At 36.5% G+C, this 12,921-nt stretch overlaps 1 long non-coding RNA gene across 1 annotated transcript in view; it reads left to right on the plus strand.

The window, feature by feature from the left end:
• Positions 1-4,256: 4,256 nt before the first annotated feature.
• The window catches only part of LOC307185975, a 184,561-nt gene continuing 175,896 nt past the window's right edge, over positions 4,257-12,921 (plus strand). Inside the window, exon 1 of the long non-coding RNA XR_013828220.1 lies at positions 4,257-4,551. This is a non-coding gene — a long non-coding RNA (uncharacterized lncRNA). The remainder of the gene's footprint in view (positions 4,552-12,921) is intronic.

A 12,921-nucleotide genomic window follows, 5' to 3' on the forward strand; every position in this document is an offset into this window, starting at 1 on the left:
TTTTCTGGTAGCATCTTTAGGATTCTCTATGTAAAGTATCATGTCATCTGCAAACAGTGACAGCTTTACTTCCTCTTTTCTGATTTGCATTCCTTTTATTTCCTTTTCTTCTCTGATTGCTGTGGCAAAAACTTCCAAAACTGTGTTGAATAAGAGTGGTGAGAGTTGGCAACCTTGTTCTTGTTCCTGATCTTAGTGGAAATGCTTTCAGTTTTTCACCATTGAGGACGATGTTGGCTGTGGGTTTGTCATATATGGCCTTTATTATGTTGAGGAAAGTTCCCTCTATGCCTACTTTCTGCAGGGTTTTTATCATAAATGGGTGTTGAATTTTGTCAAAAGCTTTCTCTGCATCTATGGAGATGATCATATGGTTTTTCTCCTTCAATTTGTTAATATGATGTATCACGTTGATTGATTTGCGCATATTGAAGAATCCTTGCATTCCTGGAAAAAACCCCACTTGATCATGGTGTATGATCCATTTAATGTGCTGTTGGATTCTGTTTGCTAGTATTTTGTTGAGGATTTTTGCATCTATGTTCATCAGTGATATTGGCCTGTAGTTTTCTTTCTTTGTGACATCCTTGTCTGGTTTTGGTATCAGGGTGATGGTGGCCTCGTAGAATGAGTTTGGGAATGTTCCTCCCTCTGCTATATTTTGGAGGAGTTTGAGAAGGATAGGTGTTAGCTCTTCTCTAAATGTTTGATAGAATTCGCCTGTGAAGCCATCTGGTCCTGGGCTTTTCTTTGTTGGAAGATTTTTAATCACAGTTTCAATTTCAGTGCTTGTGATTGGTCTGTTCATATTTTCTATTTCTTCCTGATTCAGTCTTGGCAGGTTGTGTATTTCTAAGCATTTGTCCATTTCTTCCAGGTTGTCCATTTTATTGGCATAGAGTCGCTTGTAGTAATCTCTCATGATCCTTTGTATTTCTGCAGTGTCAGTTGTTACTTCTCCTTTTTCATTTCTAATTCTATTGATTTGAGTCTTCTCCCTTTTTTTCTTGTTGAGTCTGGCTAATGGTTTATCTATTTTATTTATCTTCTCAAAGAACCAGCTTTTAGTTTTATTGATCTTTGCTATTGTTTTCTTCATTTGTTTTTCATTTATTTCTTCTCTGATCTTTATGACTTCTTTCCTTCTGCTAACTTTGGGGTTTTTTTTTTCTTCTTTCTCTAATTGCTTTAGGTGCAAGGTTAGGTTGTTTATTAGAGATGTTTCCTGTTTTGTAAGGTAGGATTGTATTCCTATAAACTTCCCTTTTAGAACTGCTTTTGCTGCATCCCATAGATTTTGGGTCATCGTGTCTTCAGTGTCATTTGTTTCTAGGTATTTTTTGATTTCTTCTTTGATTTCTTCAGTGATCACTTCGTTATTAAGTAGTGTATTGTTTAGCCTCCATGTGTTTGTATTTTTTAGAGATCTTTTCGTGTAATTGATATCTAGTCTCATAGCATTGTGGTTGGAAAAGATACTTGATACAATTTCAATTTTCTTAAATTTACCAAGGCTTGATTTGTGACCCAAGATATAATCTATCCTGGAGAATGTTCCATGAGCACTTGAGAAAAATATGTATTCTGTTGTTTTTGGATGGAATGTCCTATAAATATCTATTAAGTCTATCTTGTTTAATGTATCATTTAAAGCTTGTGTCTCCTTATTTATTTTCATTTTGGATGATCTCTCCATTGGTGAAAGTGGAGTGTTAAAGTCCCCTACTATGAATGTGTTACTGTTGATTTCCCCTTTTATGGCTGTTAGTATTTGCCTTATGTATTGAGGTGCTCCTTTGTTGGGTGCATAAATATTTACAATTGTTACATCTTCTTCTTGGATCTATCCCTTGATCATTATGTAGTATCCTTCTTTGTCTCTTTTATAGTCTTTATTTTGAGGTCTAGTTTGTCTGATATGAGAATTGCTACTCCAGCTTTCTTTTGGTTTCCATTTGCATGAAATATCTTTTTCCATCCCCTCACTTTCAGTCTGTATGTGTCTCTAGGTCTGACGTGGGTCTCTTGCAGACAGCAAATATATGGGTGTTGTTTTTGTATACATTCAGCCAACCTGTGTCTTTTGGTGGGAGCATTTAGTCCATTTACATTTAAGGTAATTATCAATATGTATGTTCCTATGCCCATTTTCTTAATTGTTTTGGGTTCATTATTGTAGGTCTTTTCCTTCTCTTGTGTTTCTTGCCTAGAGAAGTTCCTTTAGCAGTTGTTGTAAAGCTGGTTTGGTGGTGCTGAACTCTCTCAGCTTTTGCTTGTCTGTAAAGGTTTTAATTTCTCCATCAAATCTGAATGAGATCCTTGCTGGGTAGAGTAATCTTGGTTGCAGGTTTTTCTCCTTCATCACTTTACATATGTCCTGCCAGTCCCTTCTGGCTTGCAGAGTTTCTGCTGAAAGGTCAGCTGTTAACCTTATGGGGATTCCCTTGTGTGTTATTTGTTGTTTTTCCCTTGTTGCTTTTAGTATGTTTTCTTTGTATTTAATTTTTGACAGTTTGATTAATATGTCTTGGTGTACTCCTTGGATTTTTCCTGTATGGGACTCTCTGTGCTTCCTGGACTTGATTAATTATTTCCTTTCCCATATTAGGGAAGTTTTCAACTATAATCTCTTCAAATATTTTCTCAGTCCCTTTCTTTTTCTCTTCTTCTTCTGGAACCCCTATAATTCAAATGTTGGTGCATTTAATGTTGTCCCATGGGTCTCTGAGACTGTCCTCAGTTCTTTTCATTCTTTTTTCTTTATTCTGCTCTGTAGTAGTTATTCCCACTATTTTATCTTCCAGGTCACTTATCTGTTCTTCTGCCTCAGTTATTCTGCTATTGATCCCATCTAGAGTATTTTTACTTTCGTTTATTGTGTTGTTCATCGTTGTTTCTTTCATCTTTATTTCTTTTAGGTCCTTGTTAAATGTTTCTTCCATTTTGTCTAATCTATTTCCAAGATTTTGGATCATCTTTATTATCATTATTCTGAAATCTTTTTCAGGTAGACTGCCTATTTCCTCTTCATTTGTTAGGTCTGGTGGGTTTTTATCTTGCTCCTTCATCTGCTGTGTGTTTTTCTGTCTTCTCATTTTGCTTATCTTACTGTGTTTGGGGTCTCCTTTTCGTAGGCTGCAGGTTCATAGTTCCTGTTGTTTTTGGTGTCTGTCCCCAGTGGCTAAGGTTGGTTCAGTGGGTTGTGTAGGCTTCCTGGTGGAGGGGACTAGTGCCTGTGTTCTGGTGGATGAGGCTGCATCTTGTCTTTCTGGTGGGCAGGTCCACGTCTGGTGGTGTGTTTTGGAGTGTCTGTGGACTTATTATGATTTTAGGCAGCCTCTCTGCTAATGGGTGGGGTTGTGTTCCTGTCTTGCTAGTTGTTTGGCATAGGGTGTCCAGCACTGTAGCTTGCTGGTCGTTGAGTGAAGCTGGGTGCTGGTGTTGAGATGGAGATCTCTGGGATATTTTCACTGTTTGATATTATGTGGAGCTGGGAGGTCTCTTGTGGATCAGTGTCCTGAAGTTGGCTCTCCCTCCTCAGAGGCACAGCACTGACTCCTGGCTGCTGCACCAAGAGCATTTCATCCACACGGCTCAGAATAAAAGGGAGAAAAACTGGAAAGAAAGAATTAGTAGAAGTAGAAAGAGAGAAAGAAAGGAGGAAGGGAGGGAGGGAGGAAGGAAGGAAGGAGGGAAGGAAGGTAGAAAAGAAAGGAGATAAAGCAAAATAAAGTAAGATAAAATATAATAAAGTTATTAAAATAACAAAAAAATATTAAGAGAAAAAAAAGAAAAAAAATTAAAAAAACAAAAAAACCCGGACGGATAGAACCCTAGGACTAATGGTGGAAGCAAAGCTATACAGACAAAGTCTGACACAGAACCATACACATACACACTCAGAAAAAGAGGAAAAGGGGAAAAAAATCATAAATCTTGCTCTGAAAGTCCACCTCCTCAATTTGAATGATTCGTTGTCGACTCATGTATTCCACAGCTGTAGGTACTTCAAGTTGATTGTGGAGCTTTAATCCGCTGCGCCTGAGGCTGCTGGGAGAGATTTCCCTTTCTCTTCTTTGTTCTCACAGCTCCCAGGGGCTCAGCTTTGGATTTGGCCCCGCCTCTTCGTGTAGGTCGCCGGAGGGCGTTTGTTCTTCGCTCAGACAGGACGGGGTTAAAGGAGCCGCTGATTCGGGGCCTCTGGCTCACTCAGGCCGGGGGGAGGGAGGGGCACGGCGTGCGGGGCGGGCCTGCGGCGGCAGAGGCCGGCATGACGTTGCGCCGGAGTGACGTTGCAGCAGCCTGAGGCGCGCCGTGCGTTCTCCCGGAGGAGTTGACCCTGGCCGTGGCTGGCTGCACAGGCTCCCCGGAAGCGGGGTGTGGACAGTGACCTGTGCTCGCACACAGGCTTCTTGGTGGTGGCAGCAGCAGCCTTGGCGTCTCATGCCCGTCTCTGGGGTCTGCGCGTTTAGCCGCGGCTCGCACCTGTCTCCGGAGCTCCTTTAAGCAGCGCTCTTAATCCCCTCTCCTCGCGCACCAGGAAACAAAGAGGTAAGAAAAAGTCTCTTGCCTCTTCGGCAGGTCCAGACTTCTTCCCGGACTCTCTCCCGGCTACCCGTGGTGCACTAACCCCCTGCAGGCTGTGTTCACGCCGCCAACCCCAGTCCTCTCCCTGCGCTCAGACCGAAGCCCGAGCCTCAGCTCCCAGCCCCGCCCGCCCCGGCTTGGTGAGCAGACAGGCCTCTCGGGCTGGTGAGTGCCGGTCGGCCCTGATCCTCTGTGCGGGAATCTCTCCGCTTTGCCCTCCGCACCCCTGTTGCTGTGCTCTCCCCCGCACCCCCGAAGCTTTCCCCCTCCGTCACCCGCAGTCTCCGCCCATGAAGGGGCTTCGTAGTGTGTGGAAACTTTTCCTCCTTCACGGCTCCCTCCCACTGGTGCAGGTCCCGTCCCTATTCTTTTGTCTCTGTTTATTCGTTTTTTCTTTTGCCCTACTCAGGTACGTGGGGGGTTTCTTGCATTTTGGGAGGTCTGAGGTCTTCTGCCAGCGTTCAGTAGGTGTTCTGTAGGAGTTGTTCCACGTGTAGATGTATTTCTGGTGTATCTGTGGAGAGGAAGGTGATCTCTGCGTCTTACTCTTCCGCCATCTTCCTGGAAGCCTCTGAGCTTCAGTTTTATAGATTTGGACCTGTATTCTGCGTAGCTTGTGACTTGAATTTTTCTTATTTTACTGAAGGATTTTATTTTCTATATTTTGTTCACTTTATTTATTGAATGAGTGAATTTTGACAGAAGTAGGTGAGATCAATAAAATATATATGTGATACTTTTTATATCCTATTAAATAATGTTTGTAAATGTGTTGACTACCCTCCAATTTATAAATTCAATAGATTATCTAATATTAGCACCAAATTAATTCAAGCAAGATTTTCTAAACACCTACTATATTTAATGCATTAAGTTTGCTAGATGATACAAAATCAGTAACACTAAGTACCTGATCTCAAACATTTGACAAGCCATTATAGATCTACTAAGATATATTGTTTATCACTCTAGTACATAATGCAAAATGCAATTTAAAAGAAAGTGACCTAATATATCAGAAATACAGATGTTTTCTAAGATATGGATCTATAATTTGGCCAAGATGCTTGGTCAACTAGAATAAAATTAAAGTGTATTTTACCCTCTTGATACAGTGAAGTTTCTCATGGGTTTCTTATGAATAGCATCTTTTCTCCTATTATTCAACATTCAAAGTTACTTGAGAGTGATTCCGTGTATGTATGGTGTCAAAATGTTATTGAACGTACTGTATTTTTCTTTTCCTTTTAGATTTTGATATTAATTCTCCGATCAAATAATTTTATTATTAATTTTTACAAATATCTAGAGAAAAATAGATCTTGATTTTCCTCACTGAATAATAAAGAAATTTGTTTTGGGCTTGTTTTAAAGAGATATAAAAATTATGCCTTTGGCATTTTATTCATAGATGCAAAGGGACAAAATTTACATTTGATAAGCACCTACCACATTCCACACATTTGCAAACATTATTTTACTTGACCTCATAATAATCCAGAGAGTGATATCTTTAATTTACAGGTGACTTTGAGAGCCAGAGATATTAACTGACTTGTTCTGAATCACAGAGTAACTAAATGTCTGTGTAAGGATCTGAGCCCAGGCTGGTATCCAAACTAACTGATACCCAAACCAAACTGGTACCAAACCTCTTCCCATTTCACAGTAAAACTGTTTCCTATGGAAACATAGGAAAACTCATGTAGAGTTCTCCCCTGTTACGTGATGTATCAATTAGGGTTAAATTGTTTGATACTTTTAGAACCAGCACTATTAATTGGTCCCACTTTGGAGAGATTTATAGAATTTATTTATTCATTTAACAAATATTTATAGAGTGTTGGTTCGTGCCAAGCACTGTTTTATGCACTGAGGATAGAATAGGAAGTAAAACACATCTCTGCTCTACAGTGTATATTCCAGTGAGCAAGGGAAGTTTTATATAAACAAACATATATAACAATACTGTTATAATAAGGGCGAGAAAGAAAAATACAAGAGGAAGGAAATGGTATCAGGACAATTAGAGGCTGGGGAGTGTTGCTTTAACTAATTAGGGAAGGTCAAACTCTTAGTCTGCAGTGTTTAGGATTGTAAAATGTATGTCATTGAAGATGCGCAGCCTACAAACAGACTAAAAAAAGAGGCATAGTAGCAAGGGAAGCCAATATTTCTAGGAGGATATTTTGATAATGTTTGGTAGAACTTTTGCAAAGGATGAGCTTCCTAAGTTTGTTGCAATATTTCTTGCTACTGCAGATAATGTGGCTGCAAAGTTGGTTTGTGCAAGGAAGTTGATTTCAAGTCATGGGTAAAGGATTACTCATGAATTTAGAATCACTCAGACATACAAATGTTCCATTTTATCTCCATATGTTGCTATGAGCCTTAATTAACATTACTCCTATAACAACAAATCAAAGAAAGTGCAGACATTCTAGACTAGTATACAAGACTCACTCCATTTAAGAAGTACATTTATGTTTCCTTTGAAGGCACAGCAGATCTGTCATCATAAATTTATATATACTTTATAAACACTGAGTTTTTTATGGGTACTTTATTGGCTTTAACATTTATGAAATAGTAGCCATTTTAACTCCATGTACTCAAACATTGATTTTTCTCAACACAGTACCATTGCTACAACAGCATTCCATTTAAAAATAGGCTAAAGCAGCTGTCTACTGATGGTTTCTATTGATCATGCATAGACATTTGGATTCATGGTATAGCATAATACTGTAAATTTCAGGGTTTTTTCTATTGGTTTCCATTTTTAACTGCAAACAGTGTTTTGCCTGTCACTGAGAATTATTTTTAAAGCAGTCAGCATTCATAAATGACAATTGAAAATGTTTTTTTGAATAAGAATTCAAACCTTTTGTTCAATGAAAATTGAACATTTAAAAATTAAATGAAAAAAGGTAATGGGTATATACCTCATCAGTTAAAACACATATGTGCATCTTATTTGAATTATCCATATCTGCTACCAATCTATCTATCTAGTCTATCTATCATCTATCTATCTGTCGTCTATCTATCTACCTACCAATACCTACCTATCTAGTATATATAGCCAAAAGAAAATAACTTTATTATAAAAGGGCAGGAACAAAAAGCTCACACATGAAGAAAAGCAGAAATATTTACTATCACTGATGATCAAAAGAATGCAATGAAAACAATAAAATAATATGAAAACAGTCATTAAATAAGAAAATTATTTAAATGACAATGTTATTAATGCTCAGAAACTGTTGTTATAATTAAATATTAATGTAATTAAATATATATTTAAATATTAAAAATAATTTATTCTCAATCTTACTGTACAAAATATTTAAGATTAGTTATTAAAATAAATAATATAGCAAAAAAATTGTCATGAGAGTAAGACAAAGGGAATATATGGGTAGAAAATAGAAACAATGAAAATATTTGCATACAAAATTGCATGCTGTAGCTTTTTGTATATGAGCTAGAGCTGGCCAAAAACTTGGCTCAAGTTTCCTAGTGGCCAAAACAGAAAGAAAAATAAGTTTAGATAAACAGTTCATAATGTCCAAACACAAAATAAAACAATTGATCAAGGTAGTTTTTCTTGATGCTAGACCGAAGGGCAGCATATTTTCCGGGTTTCTCCTGAAGTACTAGAGTACTAGAGTATATCCTAAACTACATTTCTACAATAACGAGAATTCTGGTTCTCATAAAGCTGTTCGTTAAACATGAATCAGTGCAAACTGATAGCAGGAGGCCTACCATAAATCACTGAATTCTGAAAGCAGCCAAAAGCTGGTAAATATATATATTACAGGCATATGCCCTAAAAGTTTAAGAGCAATCCACTTAAAATTGACAAAGAATAACATTCCTCTTATTTCTGCCAAATACTCCCATTAATATTGCTAACACATCAAATACTTTCCTTTGGGAATCCAACCAGCTGTATTCCAAAAGATGAACCTTAAAAATCAACTGGTATAAAAGAAAACCTCCACAGGCCAGCATGAGGAGCTTGGCATGAAGGATAACTAAAAAAATTAAAATGATTACTGGAGTCAACCTAGATTGTTACTGAGCCAACATTCTACCCATTCAAGGAGGCAGGAGTGCCTCAGGATATTTGTACCAAGATATCAGTGAAGGGAAGAAGCTCACAAGTGTATTGGCCAGATAATTTCATTAGCAAACATTGAATAAAATGGGATAAGAAAATAGGATAAGAAAATTAAAAAAGAAAACTTCAGCATCTGTACTTTCAGAGAAAAACTAGGGAAATATTTTCTAAGGATGTGTAGTAAGCATATTAAGACAAATTTTGTGAAGATGGGTGAATCCTACTAATGGGAGAAAGCTCCCAATCATTTAGAAAAGACAAAGAAGTAATTTTGCGGTCATTAGTGGACAAAAAGTACTTGAAAAGTTTGGTAGTAATGTAGATTTTCAGATTCTGACCCCACAAATTCAATTTCAGGAGACCTAGGGTGGAGTCTGATAATCTCCACTCTAATTTAATAGACATCGGAAATGACCCTGGGTCAGATAGCCCTATGTAGCCACTTTCAGGAATGTTATTTCTATAGGAGGAAACAATATGGTTTAATGGAGAAACAACACAGTGATTTTGAAAAATTCAGTTATGATCTAAGTTCTAAAGTTGATCGAGTCTCCTTTCTTGGTAGATTTCCTTAGGAAGTATTCTTTCTCTTCACTACATGACAGATGAGTGAATGGATGTCTAAAATGGTCTAGGAATAGGAACTTAGCAATTCTTTCAAAATAATAAAATGGTTATATTCACAAAGATACTCCTTAGAGTAACATATATGTATGTAATGGCTAAAATTAATAAGCTAAATGCCTAACTAAGAATATTCATGTAAATTATATTTAATTGTATTGAATTACATAAATTAAATTGAATAAATGACAATATCAATAAGGTAATTATATTAGCATATATTATTTATAGTATATGAATATACAGTGTTAACTGAAACAGAAATCAAGATTAAATGTGCATGATGATAATAACTATGTAAATTATGCATGTGTATGATAATATTCACAAGGAGACTTTGGGAGAATTAAAATAGTTGTGTTTGGAGCGGCAAAAGAGCATATTTTTTGTATAGTTTCATAATGGGTTTATTATAATATACTTCAAAAGTGTTCAAAATCAGTATTAACAATATCTTAAGTAGTTACATTAAAATTATAATTATAACTTGCTTTCTGAAAAGGTATGGTAGGTTAGTACTTTGGCCAAGCATATGTTGATATATATAATACTTGGGGGAAAACATTATTGCTACTTCTTCAAAGAGTTTTATTTTAATGTTTGGAATGAGAAGCCCATGATAAAATATTTTTTATACTAAATTCTGGCTGCCTATAAATCTACTTTTACCTTTCAAATCTGTTGTTTGCACTGTTAAAATTTTTCTTCTCTGTAGTCCAAGGGTGACAGAGAAATTGGGATGATTTTATTTCTGTTGTATTCTCATGTATATTTAATGTAAAAAAGGCTTTTTATATTTTAAACTTGCATTACTGAAATGATTTATCTAATACTAACCATAGAAATACAGTCCCTAGAGAATGGTGTTATTTCTATTCTCTTAAATATATTCTGGTGAAAGCCAAAAGAATATATTCCTAATGTATAGTCTTGGGTATTGTATTGTAACATCAAGTAAACCGTAGGATTTTACTGTACCCCAAATTTTATTTTTATGTTGAAAAACACTCACCTTTTTCTGAACTCATATGACATGCTTAGCAATATTTAGCAATATGATACTTAGATTATTTCAAGAACCCCTTTGCTATTGTGCTATGTTATAATATTGATATCATCTTCAGATTACATACGAAAATCATAATTTATACATGTGTAACATGAAAATAATTTGTTGTAAGATCTTAAAACTAACTTGTTTACCTGTTAATAACAAATTTCTACAGGCATGTGACATCTGCCCCTTATCAAGTGACATATGCACTGTCAAAGAACATTTGACAGTTCTTTGGCTCACGTTTTCCAAATCGCCTGTTCCAAGAATAATGATGAGTTAAAATCCTGTGTTTTTTTCCTTGTTTCATTTCCAGTGGCTGAAATCTATACCTGTTAGATTTCAGAGTAATTTCTAACATTCTGAAATCAGGAATATTTATATTTCTTTTCATAATTTATTTTGAGGAAATCATGACAATACATTGCTTTCCCAGGTAACAGTTCTAGGCACAAGTAAGACTTCCTTTTGATAACTCCAGAGAAAATAGAATTTGTTTTGTGTTTACCTTAAATGCTTTCATCCGTATAAGCAAACAAAAGTATTAACTCCTATTTATAGAACATATGTGGAGTTTCAATAGGATTACATTAATAACAAGCAATATTTTGGGTGCTCTTCTTCCCACCAAAATGTTCTGGAAATCTAAGTAGGCCTTTGTAAAATATCTCCATCCAATTTTTGGCAATCCCGGGAAGGTATCGTGCATTTACCACCAATAACTTCTCTCTTAAATGATGTTAAATGATGCAAAAACTCTCTGCTCTCTTGCTCTGGCTGCTGTGAGGACATACTTTCTGTAGAATCATCTAGTGCATGGGGAGACAATTAAAACAACTGCTGCTTCTACTGCCTTTAGCCAAGGATGAAGAGCCATCCTACCACTCATTTCCTAATAACAATATACTTATTCTTTAATTTATTTAAATATATTCGATAAGCTCTTAATATATGTGAAGAGCTGCACCAGACACTGGGCATACAAAGATGAATATGCCCTGGCTCCCGTCCTGAAGCAGCAGATAGTCTATTTAGGGGAAGAATAGAAGAAAACAGGAAGATAATGAAAAAAGCTATGCTTTATGAAAAAAGCTATGCTAGGTAAGCACAGAGGGCTACATACACACATAGGAGGAGAATTCAAACCATTTCTATAGGTTCAGAAAACTACCAGTAAAAAAGTGATGTCTAAGCTAAAATTTTAATAGTAACTAACCACAGAAAAGTGTGTATAGAGGGGTGTATAGAGGGAGTGCATAATAGTAACAATTATTAATTTTTGTTATATTTTTACTAACTCATAACTCGCTATTTGGAGACTTAAATTAAGATAATACATGTAGAATCTTAGAACGAGTATGACTGTCATATGGTAAATGTTCCCAAAATATAAGATATCATCCTCATATATACATCACTATAGCAATTGTTAATATCTCGTTTATCATTTATAATTAATATAATCTTATTAATATACTATGATTGTATCATTTAATAAAATGCTACCACTACTATCTCCATTTTACCGATAAGAACAGGAGGGTTCAATAGCATTAATTTCTTGTGGAAGTTAACATAGGTAGTAAGAGGTGTAGCCTATTCCTAAACTGGCTCTGCCTGAATCCATAGCCTACCATTAACAAACTTCCTGAAAAGAGCTTTCCTGCTAGAAAGGACTGTCTGTGCAAAATAGCCTGAAATGAACTGAGATGAGTGAGTAGTAATCCAGGGAATCACAAGTTGTTTTACACAAGCTGGAGATAGAGCTGTATGTGGACCTGAGAGGTATACAGCGGTCATAATTTTTACTTTAATCTAAAAATGAGAACCTTTCAGCTTTCATTTCAATGTTTTTACTTTCTGGTTCTTATGAGACTAATAATGTGGAAAGGCACAGGAATGGATGCCAGCCAATCAATCAATCTTGGTGGCAAGTTTATGACATTGAACTCCTTTGAAGCACTGTGGAAAAGACTGACCAACAAGGGAGTTATGCCAGACCAATAACACTGCTCTGGCTACTGCAGTGCTAGTGTCCACAGTGTAACACCACCACCACTGCCTCAGGCTAATATCCATGTCATCAGTGATGGTGTCTGTGGATCCCCAACATCCTGGTGCTGCTTCCTATGGCTATGGATGCGTTGTGCTGGGACCTCCATGGTGATAGCCCAGCAGGATGATGCTGATGTGCTAGAAGATTCAGTGTCCCAGAGTTGCATTGTGGGTTTTTGATCCCCAGAGTACGGAAGCTTCATTGTGTTCTCTTCCAAAATGGAGGAAGTGCTGTCATTAATTTTGGTTACGCTTAGCAATGTGACCTTTCATTTTAATGTCTTATAAAATTTTACCAATTTATACTTTAGGCTTTTACACTGCAGTCCCACTTTTCCTTTTCTGGCACAATGTTGCTTAAAATAATGATTTGTTGAATTAATTTATTTCAATTTATTATCCCTTGTTCCATAAAAGTGTGAAGTGACTCCAAAATCCATTACCACTTCGGTTTTATAAGTTCAATAAAAAT

Source organism: Stenella coeruleoalba (genome assembly GCF_951394435.1).
Source record: "Stenella coeruleoalba genome assembly, chromosome: 4".
In the NCBI taxonomy this organism is placed as follows: Eukaryota; Metazoa; Chordata; class Mammalia; order Artiodactyla; family Delphinidae; genus Stenella; species Stenella coeruleoalba.